Raw genomic sequence first — 15,055 nt, 5'->3', positions numbered from 1 at the left:
TATATGTAGTGTGAGAATTTACAACTCTGAAAACAGAAAAGCTTCCAAATCAAGGATTCATTTATTGTTTTATTGATTGTTTACACTTAAGAAAGTTATTGAAAAATCTTAATAATATAGAATAACTTGTAGATTAAATCTGTGGCTCGAAGAAGGTATAGCATGAATAGCAGTCACACCCTGGTAAAACTATGTTGGCAGATGGGTTAGTCTAGGTTGTGGGGAACCAACAATCCATCAGTTATTTAAGGGAATGTCTACCCCAAGAACAGGAGGATTTCCCTGGCAAAATGGGAAGTTGAGAACAATTTATTCCAACAGCTATGATGGCAGATGAAGCTGATACCGTGAAACTCTTAAATCTTGATCAGATATTGAAGATGATAAGGTCATCCATTGTATCCCATTCAATTACTGGTCATTTTGACTTTTATCTTGACTTTGATGACTGGAAGAATGAGGCTAATGACTTTACGCATCTCTGCACCACTTAAATGCAATTCAAGCACAGGTCAAGCTATAACCCAATGATGTCATTGGTACTCTTCAAAAATGAAGGACAAACAACAAGATATTTAACTTATAAATATCATTTCTGAGAGTCATTGTACTTAGTCAATAGTCAATAAACACCCATTAAGCATCTGCTATGTGCCTAGCATTGTTCTAAGTGCTAATAATAGAAATACAACCCCCCCAAAAAATAAAATAAAATAAAAAACAAAGACATTAATTGCCCTCAAGGAGCTTACTACCCAATGCAAAAAAAAAAAATGAAAATAGAAAAGGTAGCCAAAAAATGGAGGGAAAAGTGGACAGAGCAGCATGGTTATGGTGGAGAAATTGAAGTGGAAAAATTAATGTATCTGGAGGTTTTAAAATTCCCAAATGAGAAGAATTAGATGGGAAATGAAATGTCTGTTATGTCCCCTCTCCTTCAGTGGAGGAGTTTATAATCTCACCCTCTAATCAGAGGAATTGGTGTTGATGATAAGATATAAACAATAAACCTGATTGGATTTTGTAAGATAATAAGTTTACTAGGCACATGGTGGTGAAAACAAAGATATATGAAATAGATGCAGGGAATGGCATTTAACAACACTCCATTGGATACAATGGAGAATATTTTAAAAGTCTTTGGAAAAAAAAAGGCTTTGGGCATCTTCAATCATTTTTAAGTGTAAAGGTCTTAAGATCAAAAAGTTTAAAATTGCTTACCTATCAAAATATGCTGAACTAACTAAAAGTCAAATACCCAAATGTTTACTAAAATAATGGTTTGAGTTGCAAGCATATGATACTTTAGTGTGTGCAAAAGTTGAATATTCAGGACACCTATTAAGATTAAACTTGGATGTTACATCAAAATGATACATTTTGAAAAGATACCATTCGAAATTCGTAGATATTAACAAACCCAGAAGCGAACTATATCTATAACAGTTACTGATTCATGGGTTCACATCTGGCATTTATTTAGGGACAAACTAGACAGTTTCCACTGTAATTTCTTGTTTCAGTACCATACACAATCCATCAATAGCAGTTGCACAGGTATAAATGTTGTTTTATAGTTATGGATAGTTTTGCTTATATTATATTAATGATCCTTCCAACAAGTAAATAATTAATAATAATGGCAATAAATAATAAAAATCCCAATAAAAGGATGATGATGATGATAAATGGCATTAAATAGCACCTACTATTTGTCAAGCCCTGTGGCTAAGTGCTTTATAAATATTATTTCACTTGATCTTCACAACATTATTATTATTATTATCTTCATTTTTCTAGTTGAGGAATCTGAGACATAGAGGTTAAGTAACTTGTGCAAGGTCTGCTAGTAAATTTCTGGGTCAGGATTTGAACTCAGGTCTTACTGAATCTAAGCCAGTATCATCTAGCTGCTTGTACCACAGGGCTGCATTATGGTAGTTAGTAGAAATTTGCACTATGCCTTTTTTACAGCTGAAGAAACTGAAATTCAGAAAAGTAGGTGACTTTCCTCTACTACATGCTGGACTTCAGTCTAAGTTTTCTGGCTCTACGCACAGAGAGCTTTCATTTATTTATTGATTTATTAATTCATTTATTTATTAATCTATTTATGTACTCATTTATTCATGCATTTATTTATTCATTCATTCATTTGTTTATTCATTCATTCATTCATTTGTTTATTCATTCATACATTTATTTATTTATTTAATCTGCTCATCTATTATTTATTTGATTGTTCATTCATTTAATCATTCATCTATCTATCTATTTTTTATGTATTTATTTCTTTTTTGCTCCTTTATTTGTTTGTTTGCTTGTTTATTTATTTTGCAGGGCAATGATGGTTAAGTGACTTGCCCAGGGTCATACAGATAGCAAGTGTCAAGTGTCTGAGGCTGGATTTGAATTCATGTCCTGAATCCAGGGCCAGTGCTTTATCCACTGTGCCACCTAGCTTCCCACAGAGAGCTTTAAAAAAATTCCTGAACTTCCTTTCACCCATTCTTTAGCTAAGTAACATGGTGAATAGAGCACAAGGCCTGGAGTCAGGAAGAATTGAATTAAAATCCAACTTCAAACATTTATTAGCTGTGTAAGCCTGGGCAAGTCATTAAACCTTTGTCTCAGTTTCTTCATCTTTAAAGTGTGAATAATAGTAGCACCTACCTCCCAGTGTTATTGTGAGATTAAAATGAGATAAAATTGGAAAGCTCTTAGTACAGTGCCTGTACTAAGCACTATATAAATGTCTGCTATCATAGTATTATTATCATGAAATAAAACTTCTACCTAAAAGAGAGGATCTGCTTACAACATATCTGACAAATGACCATCCATACTTTGCATGAATACCTCAAATGGTTAGAGGAGAAGGGGGCCACTGCTATCATTACATGTGTCAGAAGTAGTCTTATATCTCTTTTATTTGTTGTTGCTCAGGCACTTTATTTGTGTATAACTCTTCATGATTTTATTTAGATTTTCTTGGCAAAGATACTTGTCGTGGTTTGCCATTTCCTTCTCTAGCTCATTTTATGGATGAAGAAATTGAGACAAACAGGGGTAAGTTAATTGTCTGTGGTCATACAGCTAGTAAGTATCTGACGACAGATTTGAACTCAAGACAAATCTGCCTGAATCTAAGGTGGGCACTATAGTTACTGTGCCATCTAGCTGTTCTTCAAAAGTTATTCAGCTATTGTCTTGTCACACTGTTCTCAGAGCAAATATCACTAGTTTCTGCAACTGATACCCACATAGCAGTAACATAAAATCCTTCATAAACTTTATTGTCTGAATTCCTTCAAATTAATCAGTAGCCTTTCTGATATGAGATTATTAGACCTGAGCTCAAAACCACCACATGTGGACTGACCACGACAGAGTTCAGCAGGATTTATATTTTTTTATTCTTTTATTCTTGCATCTGAATATGGCTTAAGATTTAATTAATTTTTTGGCATCAATGTTACATTGATAATTCATATTGGCCATAAAGTTAATTTTTAGATGAAATTCTCTCTCTCCATTAATTAAACTAAATTTGGATCTTTTTTGATGATTAAATATCTCATAGAAATTCTAATTTTTATATAGATTGTACATGGCAGTACTATGACTTTTAAGCAGATTAAATGAAAGTTGGCTTCTAGTTGGGACTGAGGAAGTATATTTTTAATTTGAATAAATTGTAGAATGCAAAAGTAAATGAAATTGACTATTTTTCATTTAAAGCCTAAAATAAATTTAGTTAAGTAAATAAATAAATAAATATTGGGGTAGGGTTTGGAAAAAAACTACTGCATTTCATTTATTTTCCTTTAGCCTAATGTTTTTGTTCAGTGTAAACACGAAGTTAAAATGCTTCAATGTAAAAATGGTCAAGTAATACATCAATTGGTTTTCCATTAAGTCAAAATATTGACTGAAAATTCACTTTTACTGGAAATATCAAGATAATTTAAGTATAACTCTGAACTTACCCCTGCCTTTCATGTTTAGTACCTCTTACTAATCTATAATAATGATGCACAGTTATGAATGAAAAGGATACAGTAAGTTTAAGGACTTAATAATTAATAGTTACATATTAAGGATTTTGATCATCAGCCTGATGTTTTACATGTTTTAGACATATTTGTATTTGTGATTAGAGGGACATTTATTTACCTATATTTGTGTTATGATTATACCACTATTTCCTAGTTTTTGATACTTAGAATAGAATAGAACTTTCATATATATGTTTCCCATGTAAGCTGTGAGGATACTAATCATTGTTTCCTGATGTCTCATGTAGTCATTAGCTTCCACTTGCTCAATTCTAATTTTTAAAGAATTATTTTCTTCAGTGAGCTTTTGTACCTTCTTTTCAATTTCAATTCTACTTTTTAAGGAGTTCTATTCAGTGAATCTGTTCCTCTTTTGCAAGCTATGGACTTTTTTTCATGATTTTCTTGCATCACTGATATTTTTCTTAATTATCTCTCTATTTTTATAATTTTTAAAGTACTATTTGAGTACTTCCAAAAAATATTTTTGGGCCTGAGACTAATACATATTTTTCTTGTCTTAATATATATATATATATATATATATATATATATATATATATATATATATATATTATTTTATTTTGTGGAGCAATGGGGGTTAAATGACTTGCCCAGGGTCACACAGCTAGCAAGTGTCAAGTGTCTGAGGCCAGATTTGAACTCAGTTCCTCCTGAATCCAAGTCCACTGCTTTATCTAATGTGCCACCTAACTGCTCCCATATTTTTCTTTGATCCTTTGAACGTAGCCGTTTTGAAATTGCTCTTTTCCTCTGAGTTTGTGTTTTGATCTTTCCTGCTGCCATATTGTCTTTCTATGGTCAAATCCATTGTTGCTATTGTTCTTTACTCTTTCTTCTAGTCTATTTCTTGACTGAATTTTATGTTAAATTTGGGCTTTGCTCCCAGCGTAGGCAAGGGGAATGTGGGTAAACATTCACAAGCTTCTGATTTCTCATGCAGTTAATTTTCACAGTTGCTTCTGGGGGTCTGTAAGCTTGCAAAACTTCCTCAGTGCTATTACCTAAGATGAAATATAGTTATTGCTTCTTGACCTGTGCTTTCATCCATAAGTGACCACAAGAACTCTTCTACCCTGGTATTGTGGCCAAGTTTCCCTTTCCTGCTAGTGTTCCTCCTTGTCCTGGGACTGTGACCCAGAACTGCATATTGGCAATATAACAGTGTCCTACACCCAGTGCTGGTAAAGGGTGCTTTATAATTTTTTGACCAATTGTCTAATCTCCTATCCATCTATGCAGAGAGCTCTGGAAGCAGCTCTGTCCCAGCCACCCCAAAGGTCTGCTGTTGACTTGCTTGTGTAGGGTTTGCACTGGTGCATGCTGTGCTGGGCTGTTTTTCATTTTCATCCCAGTGAGTCAGACAATGCCTAACAATATTTTCACTTGTTTTTGGCTGGAATACTGATATTCAGCCTTTCCTTTTGTTAGTTCTAAGCTTCAGACTGGGGTTGGGGCTATTGTTTTAACATTGTTTGGAGGCAAACCTGGTGTCCTTATGCCACCTTCTTAACTCTAACCTTCCCTTCTCAATTCTAATTTCTAAGGAATTATTTCATTCAGAGGGCTTTTGTACTTCTTTTTTCCATATAGCCAATTCTAAATTTTAAGGAGTTTTGTTTTTTCCCCAGTGAATTATTCTGTCTCTTTTTACATTGCATCAATTCTATTTTTTAAGGTTTTATTTTTTCAATATTTTGTGCCCTCTTTACCAACATAGTCTTTTCATAATTTCCTTGTATCATTTTCATTTTTCTTTCAATTTTTTCCTAAACTATAAATAGATCTCTCTTTACCTCTTCTAGGGATTCTTGCTGGCCTTTGGACCAATTAGAATTTTTCTTTGAAGATGTGCTTGTAAATATTTTTACATTATTTTCTTCTGATTTTAAGTTTTGTTCTTCCTTGCCAACATACTAGCTTCTTATGGTCAAGATTTTTTTCTCATTTTCTAGCCCATTTCTTAACTATCAAATCTATGTAAAAGTTGTTCTCTGTTTACCTTGGAGGGTGTGTGGGTTGGGAAGGTATTGTCTCAATCTTTAGGCCTTTTCATGTGGCTGTTTTTAGAGCAAGTTCTAGGTATCTGCAAGCTTCTGAAGCTTACTTTTGGTAAGGATCCCCTTATGGATAGAAGGTTAGACAACTGGTCAAAAAGACATTATAGAGCATCCTTTACCCTATTTTGGTATAATCTGGGGAAAGTTATAGTCACTCCACTTCTTGTCTGTGCACTGTTTTTGTTTGTTTATTTGTATTTTTACCCTGGAAGTGCCCCTGTTTGCAACAAACATTTATTTTTTTTTTGCAGTTACATGTAAGGGTAGTTTTAAACATTCATTTTCATAAGATATAGAGTTCCAATTTTTCTCCCTCCCTCCCTCCCTCTTCCCCCCCTCTACAACACAGCAACCAGGTTATATATGTACAATCCACAAGTGCTCTTTTTATCAGTTCTTTCCATGGGGGTGGATAGTAAGCTTTGTCCTTAGTCCTTTGGGGTTGTCTTAGATGATTGCACTGCTGAGAGTAGTTAAGTCATTCACTATTGCTCATTGAACAATACTGCTGTCACTATGCACAATTTCCTCCCAGCTCTGCTCACTTTACTATGCATCAGTTCATGAGTTTTTCCAAGTTTCTCTGGGATCATCCTGTTTTTCATTTCCTAGAGCACAAGACCATACCACCACAATCATATATTACAACTTCTTCTGTCATTCCTCAATTGATGGACATTCCCTTGATTCTCAATTCTTAGCCATCACAAAGAGCTGCTATAAATATTTTTGTACAATTTTCCCCCTTTTCTCTTTTTTGTGATTGCTATTTTTCTTGGAAGCTTTAGATATAGGGGCCCTGATGTTGACATCTTCCTCTTAGGGTTCACCTCAATCTTCCTTGTCACTAAAGAAACTTTCTATGGTCCTCACATTTCTCTGTCTGCTCATCTTGCCTTTCTTTTACTTGCCTTTTAGCTCCTTAAAGTGGGGCACTGTTTCCAGGCTGTAGTATCCCAAGCTTCACAAGTCCCAGGTGGTATGATTTAAGGAGGACCAGGTTCTTCACTCACCTGGCCTGTTCCCTGGTCTGTAGATGACCCCAGACCAACTTGCTAATCAACCAGCTTTGTGTGTTGTGATTGCCAGCTCTGATGAGCCTGTGCCCCTCCCCCACCTGGGCCAGTGCTACTCAAGCCTACCTCCTGGTTCCCAGCAGGGGTGAAAAATGCAAGATCCACCTCAGGACCAGCATAGACCCCTGTAGTCTCCCCCCTGCCAAGGACTCAGTCCTCTCACCAGACTGTGAGCTTAGTTCCAGATGACACTGGTGCTTCAGCAGATTCAGAGGCTCTGGGGGTCTTCTTCTCTAGCAAAGCCTTCCTGGGACTGGATCTGTGTCAAGGTACCTGTGGGGTTGGGCTCCACTTCTGTCTCAGCACAGCAGCTCCCTTTCTCTGACTTTCCAAGCCATTCTTTGTTAGAAGATGATTTCACCACATTCTCCTTTAGGTTTTGCTGCTCCAGGCATTGTCCTATGGCATTATTTGGTTGTTTTTTGGAGCGATAGTGTCATGAGTTCGAGAGCTCACTGCCTTTCCTCTGCCATTTTGGAAGTTCCCCTGTTACCTGTACCCACAAGTGCTAGTGCTCCTCTTGAACCTGGAATTGCAATCAAGTTCCCTAATCCCTTGTAAAAGAACAGAAATTCTCCTCTCCACCCTGGCATTACAGAACAGAACTCCTTATGAACATTAGAGTTTTTAATTCATTCCAGCTGCACCCAATTCCAGCAATGAGTCCCCTGTAATACCTCTCTGACTAGTCCTACTTCCTTACCATCCATTTTTGGTCTGATAGCTCCTAAATTTCTCCTGCTACTGCTACTATTGCCACTGTCAGAGACACCTCCAGGGCCCATCACTGGTAATCCTGCTATACTCTAGACAGGCTTCTACCTGACTGTTGCTTCCAACCTCTTAAGTGATGTTAGATTGGAAAAATGACTCACTCTAACCTTTTGTTCTGACACTCCAAAATTTGATTTAAGGAGTTATTTTTAAAGTTGTTTAGAAGGGAATATTGGGAGAGTTTAGCTGGACTGGTGCCTGTATTCCACCATCTTTCCTCTGCTGCTAATTATTTTTAATCACACATACTCACAAATGGAAGATTTTCATTTACAATAGGCCTATGTCTACACAGGTAAGATAGCAAAGTAATTTTACTAAAATAACACACCTACAAGACAGTATTATAAACCAATTTTTCTAAAGCTAAAATGGACACAAAGGCTGTAAATATATATTAACCACCCCATTTCTGTATTTTCATAGAGGACAGAAGCAAATGAGGAAAATAGACAGTTGGAGACAGTGAATTAGCCAGAGATTTTGGCAGCACTCGCTGAGAAAATGGGAATATGTTTTTCTTTCTTTTTTTTATTTTATATTCAGAAAACTATTAAAGATACATTCTCCTTCATGATCTCTATTTTTGCAGAGAATAAAAGGACAGGTGGAAGGTTTTTGATTTTGCCCTTCGCAAATCTAGTCTTGAAAATGCATGTGCATTATGGGAAAATTGTTTCTTTCATGATACTTATATGAGTTAAATTGTCCCAAATATATGAATAGGACTGACTAAAATATAATTTTGTTGTTTGTTTCTTTGTTGTTCAGGGCCTTGTATAACTTTTCTCATCTTGATATTGTTGGAATTTGAATGTATTATCTGAAAAAAATCAAACAAATTCATCCACCAATTTATTTTGTTTCTGAAGATTCAGAATAAATATTTGGGAATTTACAATTCCTGACTTGAGAATATGTGCATGTATGAACAGTTATTTTGGCATGCATTGAATAATAAGCAATCTCATAGGAAATTTATTTTTCTGTCCCATAAAAAAAAGATTAAAATTTAGAGAACTGGTTAGCTGCAAGTCAAAAGTGTCAAAGGTTACAAATGAAATTTAATCATAACTTGATTACCATTCCTAGGTAAGATATTTACATTTAAAAAAGAAATATTATGCTAGGAATAATATTATTTCTTATCACAAATAAATCTGATTCCAAAAGAATTAATTGGAATAGGGTTACAAAGGAAGTAGTGGAGCAGCTGTTGGAAATAGTTAAGATCTTTGACCATCTTTTGGGAATATTTGTAGTAGCAGCTAGGTGGCATATTGTATAATATCACTGCATCTTGTGTTAGAGAAAAATAACTTCTAATCCTACCTCAGTTACAGAAATAACTTCTAATGCTGCCTCAGATACTTACCAGCTGTGTGATCATGGACAATTCATTTACCTTTTCTCATTCTCTATTACCTTAGCTGTTAAGTGGGATAATAACGGGTTCCTCCCAGGGTTGTTATGATGAAAAAATAGATAACATAAGTACATTTTGTAGAAAATGTTATCTAAATGGTGTTAGTATTATTAGTATTAGTGTTAATATTAACATTGCTTCCAAGTATGAATTAGGTTACATGGTCCATGAAGTTCTCTGTTCTCAAATTCTTTGAATCCATTTCTTGGGCTGAATTGCTGAATGGATCTAGCAAAGGGATGCTGAAAGCTGTGGAGACAGTTCAAGGTATTGAATCCCTAATGAACTAGAGAACCACAAGAAATATAGTTAAAGGTGGTTTTAAAAAAAGAACAATACCCTTTGTGAAATATCCTAAAAGTTGAAAGGGAAACGAATAACAATTTTGGACATGGAGCAACCAAAGTTGGAATTCAATTATCAGGCTATTTCCAGGGAGTCAACTACAAGGATGGCACCAAGCATTGACTAAGCCTTTACTGTGGGAAGAGAATGATGTGAAATACTAGGGGTATTCTTACTGGAGTAGAATGTGTGTGGGAAAAATAAAAGATAGAACCAAATAACTTCTCTCCTGTAGCTTATAAGGCACAAACAGGAAGCTGTACAACAGTAGAATCAGGTGCCTTAGGAGGTAGTATTTTCACATTCACTGGCTCAAAGCAAATGCTGGATGACCATATTATCAGGCTGTGAGAATCAGAGTGCCACCACCCTGATGAGAAATACTTTGTGAGAACCAGGGAAGCTCTGCCCTGAGGAGAAAGCGTATGACTGCCTGGTATCTGGAAGTTACATCTATTCATAGACCACCTGTAAGTCATGTCAATCAATGGACCAGCCAATTAGCTTGGAGCTGTGTATGAGGTCCACACCTCTTCATCCTACAGAAAACTTCCACTGGAATGCACAGAGGAGCACCTTTTTCATTAGGAAACCGGCTGCTGGTGGCAGGGGCAGGCAGAGTAGACAGATTTTCTTTCTCCACCTGTATTCTTTACTAACCTCTAATATACTTTAATAAATACTTAATGCCCAAAGACTGGTGCTATGAGCTTCTAACTTAAGGTGACCACTCATTAGATTTTTAGACATCACAGTTAGATTTGTAAGCTTCACAATGTATAGTATGGAAATAATTCTCTTATTCAGGTAAAGGTATAGAATCTCTTCCAATTCTATTATTCTGATGAAAATATAAGAGAAAGAGAAGGAAGGGATTGTAGTAAAAAAAACAGAAGTTTTAGCTTAATCATTTGAGAGTTGAGTACATGCTACTGAAATGGCTTTTGAAGGACCGCCCTATTGGGGAGGAGACCACGATGAAAGGCAGTGTGCCTCCTGCTGCCCGGAGAGCATGGCCAAGCATGCCATACTTCCCAGATGCCAACTTAAAACTGAGAGTGGAACGGAAGTTCGCTCTCTGTCTCGCTGACTCTGGATTCTCAGTTTAGTGGTGGCAGCACATACAATCAGCTCTGGTTCTCAGCCTGGCAGGCAGTTTGGGATTTGGTGAGTTTTATAAAAGAATATAGACTAAGCTTAGATCTAAGATTATTCATTTGTATTTCTACTTTCCTATTTCCTTAATCGGTATCACCTGTTTGTTGTCTAATTAATTCCCAAACAATAAGAGCTAATCCCTCACTGATTAAAGCTCAGAGGCTTCCTTTCTGTAGTGGTCTGGGAGATATATAAGGGAAAAGTTAAAGGGGGAGTTTAATGCTCGTATATCCAATTTTAAATCTCACAGGATTAACCTTATTATAAGGCCAGGTCCCTGGCCCTCAGAAGAAAAAGGTTGGGGCAGTGTCTCCTGTTCCATAGGAGCAGTGCTCAACTTTAAAAGTCATGAAATAGGCTAAAACTAGTTTAAAAAAAAAAGGAGCTCTGACTATGGATGGAAAGAAACTATGGAAGCAGGGCAAATCAAAACAAAAACTCAGAAGAAGACAATGCTGTCAAAATGCCTACATGTGAAGGCTCAAAGGGGAAGATGAATCTGTCTTAAGACCAAATAACCTAGGATAGCTAGGTGGGGCAGTGGAAAAAGCACCAGCTCTGGATTCAGGATGACCTGAGTTGAAATCTGACCTAAGATACTTGGCACTTACTACTGGTGTAACCTTGGGCAAGTTACTTAACCCTTACTGACCCCCCCCCCCAAAGAAAAGACCAAATAATATTCTTGCATGAGTTCAAAAAGGGTTTTAAATATCAAATGAGAGGTAGAAGAAAAATTGGGAAAATAAAAACCTTATTATAGTTAACACTATATGGATGCTCATTATTACTATTATTATTATGGATTGCATAAATGCAACTATACTAACTGTATTGTACAAATATTATTTCATTTGATCCACATAATAATCCTGTAAGTTAGGTGCTATTATTACTGCTGTTTAATATTAGAAAAAAAACTGAAGCAGACAGGAGTTGTGACTTTTTAGGTAGAAGAGCAACATGTTTAACACTACATTAAAAATGTTGATATATATATAGATATCTGTTGTTGAGTCATTTTCAGTTGCGTCTGACTCTTTATGACCTGATTTAGGGTTTTCTTAGCAAAGATGAAGCAGTGGTTTGTCATTTGTTTCTCCAGTTCATTTTATATATGAGGAAACCAAGACAAATAGGGTTAAGTGAATTGCCCAAGGACACAGATCCAGGAAGTGTCTAAGGTCATATTTAAACTCAGTTCTTCCTGATTCCAGGCCTAGTACTCTATTCACTGAGCCACATAGGTGCCCTGATAGAGAAATCCAATATTTATAAACTTCTCTATCAAAGTCCATCAAGGACCAACTAATAATTATGTGAAAGGTACATTTTGTCAGTCCACACCCTCCCTAATGTTTGTAGCATTTTATTTTGTTAGCATGATTTAGTGGATAGCATGTAGTACTTGGAAGGATAGAATGTGATGACTTCAATAGTCCAGTGAGGAAGCAAGGATGTATACTACTAAAATAGTGGCTGTGAGACTTTAGAGACAATGAATAAGAAAAGAACTATTGGATTAGAAGGACCCAAAAGTAATGGAAAGAGACAACACCACATATTTTTAACATGCCAGATGAGGTACATGGTTGTTTTCTAGATAGGAGTACATTTAAAGAAAAAGACAATAGGATGATTTTGGCATGCTTTATCTGTGATAGTATTAAGATATCTAGGTAAATATTCCTAAAATCAGGAACCAAGATTGTGGAGAGGAACCAGAAAGTTGCCTGAGCTTTCCTCAATTTCCCTCAGAAACAATCTTGTTTATGGAGTTATAGTTATGGAGTTATAGAACCTACAAAAAAGACAAAGCGAAATGATTTTCCAGTTTAAGATTTCTTAGAAGGACTTTAGCAAATGTCCATCTTATTTGGGTTAAACAGGACAAAGCTGAGCACAGATGGTGTCCAGGTCAGCCAGCAGAAGGCTCTTGGCCACAGCACAAATCAACAACTAATGTCCTTAAGTCTTGGATGAGAAGGCTAATGGCAAAGAAGACTAGCTGTGAGGCCTTCACCTCCAGTTAGATGGATTACTCTACCTAATTGAGTGTGTATGTTATTCTCTGAACCAATTCTGATGAAATTGATATAGTTTACAATAAAAAAATTGATGAGCAGGATACTCTCAGAAAAACCTGGAAAGATCTACATGAGCTGATGCAGAGTGAAATGTACTGTATTCAAAATAAAAGCAATATTATAATATCATCTGCTGTGAATGACTGTTAATTTCAGCAATGCAATGATTCAACAGAACTCTGAAAATCTCATGAAAAATATAATACATCTACAGAGAAACAATTGATGGCATATGAATACAGATTGAACCATAATTTTTTTTGTTAGTTACTTTTTCTGAAGTTTTGTTTTTGTCTATTTTCTTTCACAACCTGGTTAATGTGGAAATGTTTTGCATGACTATTCATGTATAACTTAAAATGAATTGCTTGAGTTCTTGGGGTGGTGGGAGGGAAGAAGAGTATTTGGAACATGAAGTTTTAAAAATGATGTCAAAATTTGATTTTACATGTAATTTGAGAAAATAAAATTCTAAATAAACATAAAAACAAAACAAAAGCATGAGTTAAAAACAGAATAAAAAAGAAAATAATTCCTTAAAAATTAGAAACGAGCGCTTGGAAGCTAATAATTCTATGCAACATTAAGAATCAGTCAAATGAAATCAAAAGAAGAAAAAAAAAGAAGAAAATTAAAAAAAAACTTTTCAGAAAAACAACAACAACAAAACCAACAACAACTGACCTGGAAAATGCATCTAAGAGAAATAATTTAAGAATTTTGGGTTTACCTGAAAGCCATGATCAAAAAATATCCTGGGCAGCATCTTTCAAAAAATTATCAATATATCCTAGAAGAACAGAGTAAAATAGTCATTGAAATAATCTGGGGCAAGGCAGCTAGGTAGTGCAGTGGTTAGAGCACCAGCCCTGGAGTCAGGAGGACCTGAGTTCAATTCCAGCCTAGACACTTAACACTTCCTAGCTGTGTGACCCCGGGCAAGTCATGTAATCCCAATTGCCTCACTAAAACAAACAAACAAACAAACAAAAAGAAATAATCTGGGGCCAGAGTCAGGACTACTCACTCCCAAATAATGACATAAAAAAAAAAACAGATTAGCCTAATGCTTATAAGAACAGAGACTATTTTCCAGCAACATATAGCAATTGGGATCACCTGCTGACCAAGCTGAAAGAAGAGCTCAGCACGCAGTCCAGACCCAGCCAGGAACAGACAGTGCTTCCAGTGCCTCAGAGTCTTCAGTGACAGCAGCTTCTTCTGAGGCTTGGCTCATACACCAGTGAGGGGGTTTGGCAGTGGACTGGGGTGAAGTGGCTGCAGTGTCTGCTGGAGTTGGGGCAAAGGACCCTGTTTCTGAACCAGTGGGCTGAGTCTAGTGGTGGAAGCCTAGTGGAGGAGGGGCACAGGCATGCCAAGCTTCCCCCACATACTCAATGATCCAGTAAAACTGGTCTCATTGATTTTTCTTGCACAGGGCACTCCAGGAAAAATTCCTAACTATGGGAATTTTCACTGGCTGTAATTTATGGCTGAATTGTGTTCCCTCCTGGCTTACCCAGCTTCCTTTAAGTCCCATTTTGTAGACAAGAAAATTGAGTCACAGAGAGTTATTTGGCTTGTACCAGGATACATACATACAGGTTTTTTTAGGTAAGAAATCTTTTCTAATTTTTCCTAATCACATGTAGAGATAATTCTCAACATTCTTTTTTTTTTTTGGTGGGGCAATGAGGTGAGACCGGATTTGAACTCAGGTCCTTCTGAATCCAGGGCCAGTGCTCTATCCACTGCACCACCTAGCTGTCCCTTCAACATTCATTTTTGTTAGATTTTGAGCTTCAATTTTTTTCTCCAACCTTGCCTTCCTTCCTCCCTCTCAAAGCCATTAAACGATCTGATATAAGTTATACATTACAATCATGTTAAACATATTTCTTTATTAGTCATGTTGTAAGAGAAGAACAACAAGGAAAAACACTAGAAAAAATAAACAACATAAAAGCAACAAAAAAAGTGAAAATGGTATGCTTCTATCTGTATTCAGACTCCATAATTTTGTTTTTTTTTCTGAATATGTAAAGTATTT

This window comes from Dromiciops gliroides, chromosome 4 (assembly GCF_019393635.1).
Source record: "Dromiciops gliroides isolate mDroGli1 chromosome 4, mDroGli1.pri, whole genome shotgun sequence".
In the NCBI taxonomy this organism is placed as follows: domain Eukaryota; kingdom Metazoa; phylum Chordata; class Mammalia; order Microbiotheria; family Microbiotheriidae; genus Dromiciops; species Dromiciops gliroides.
The sequence above is the reverse complement of the archived record's forward strand: the minus strand, read 5'-3'. Positions refer to the sequence as shown.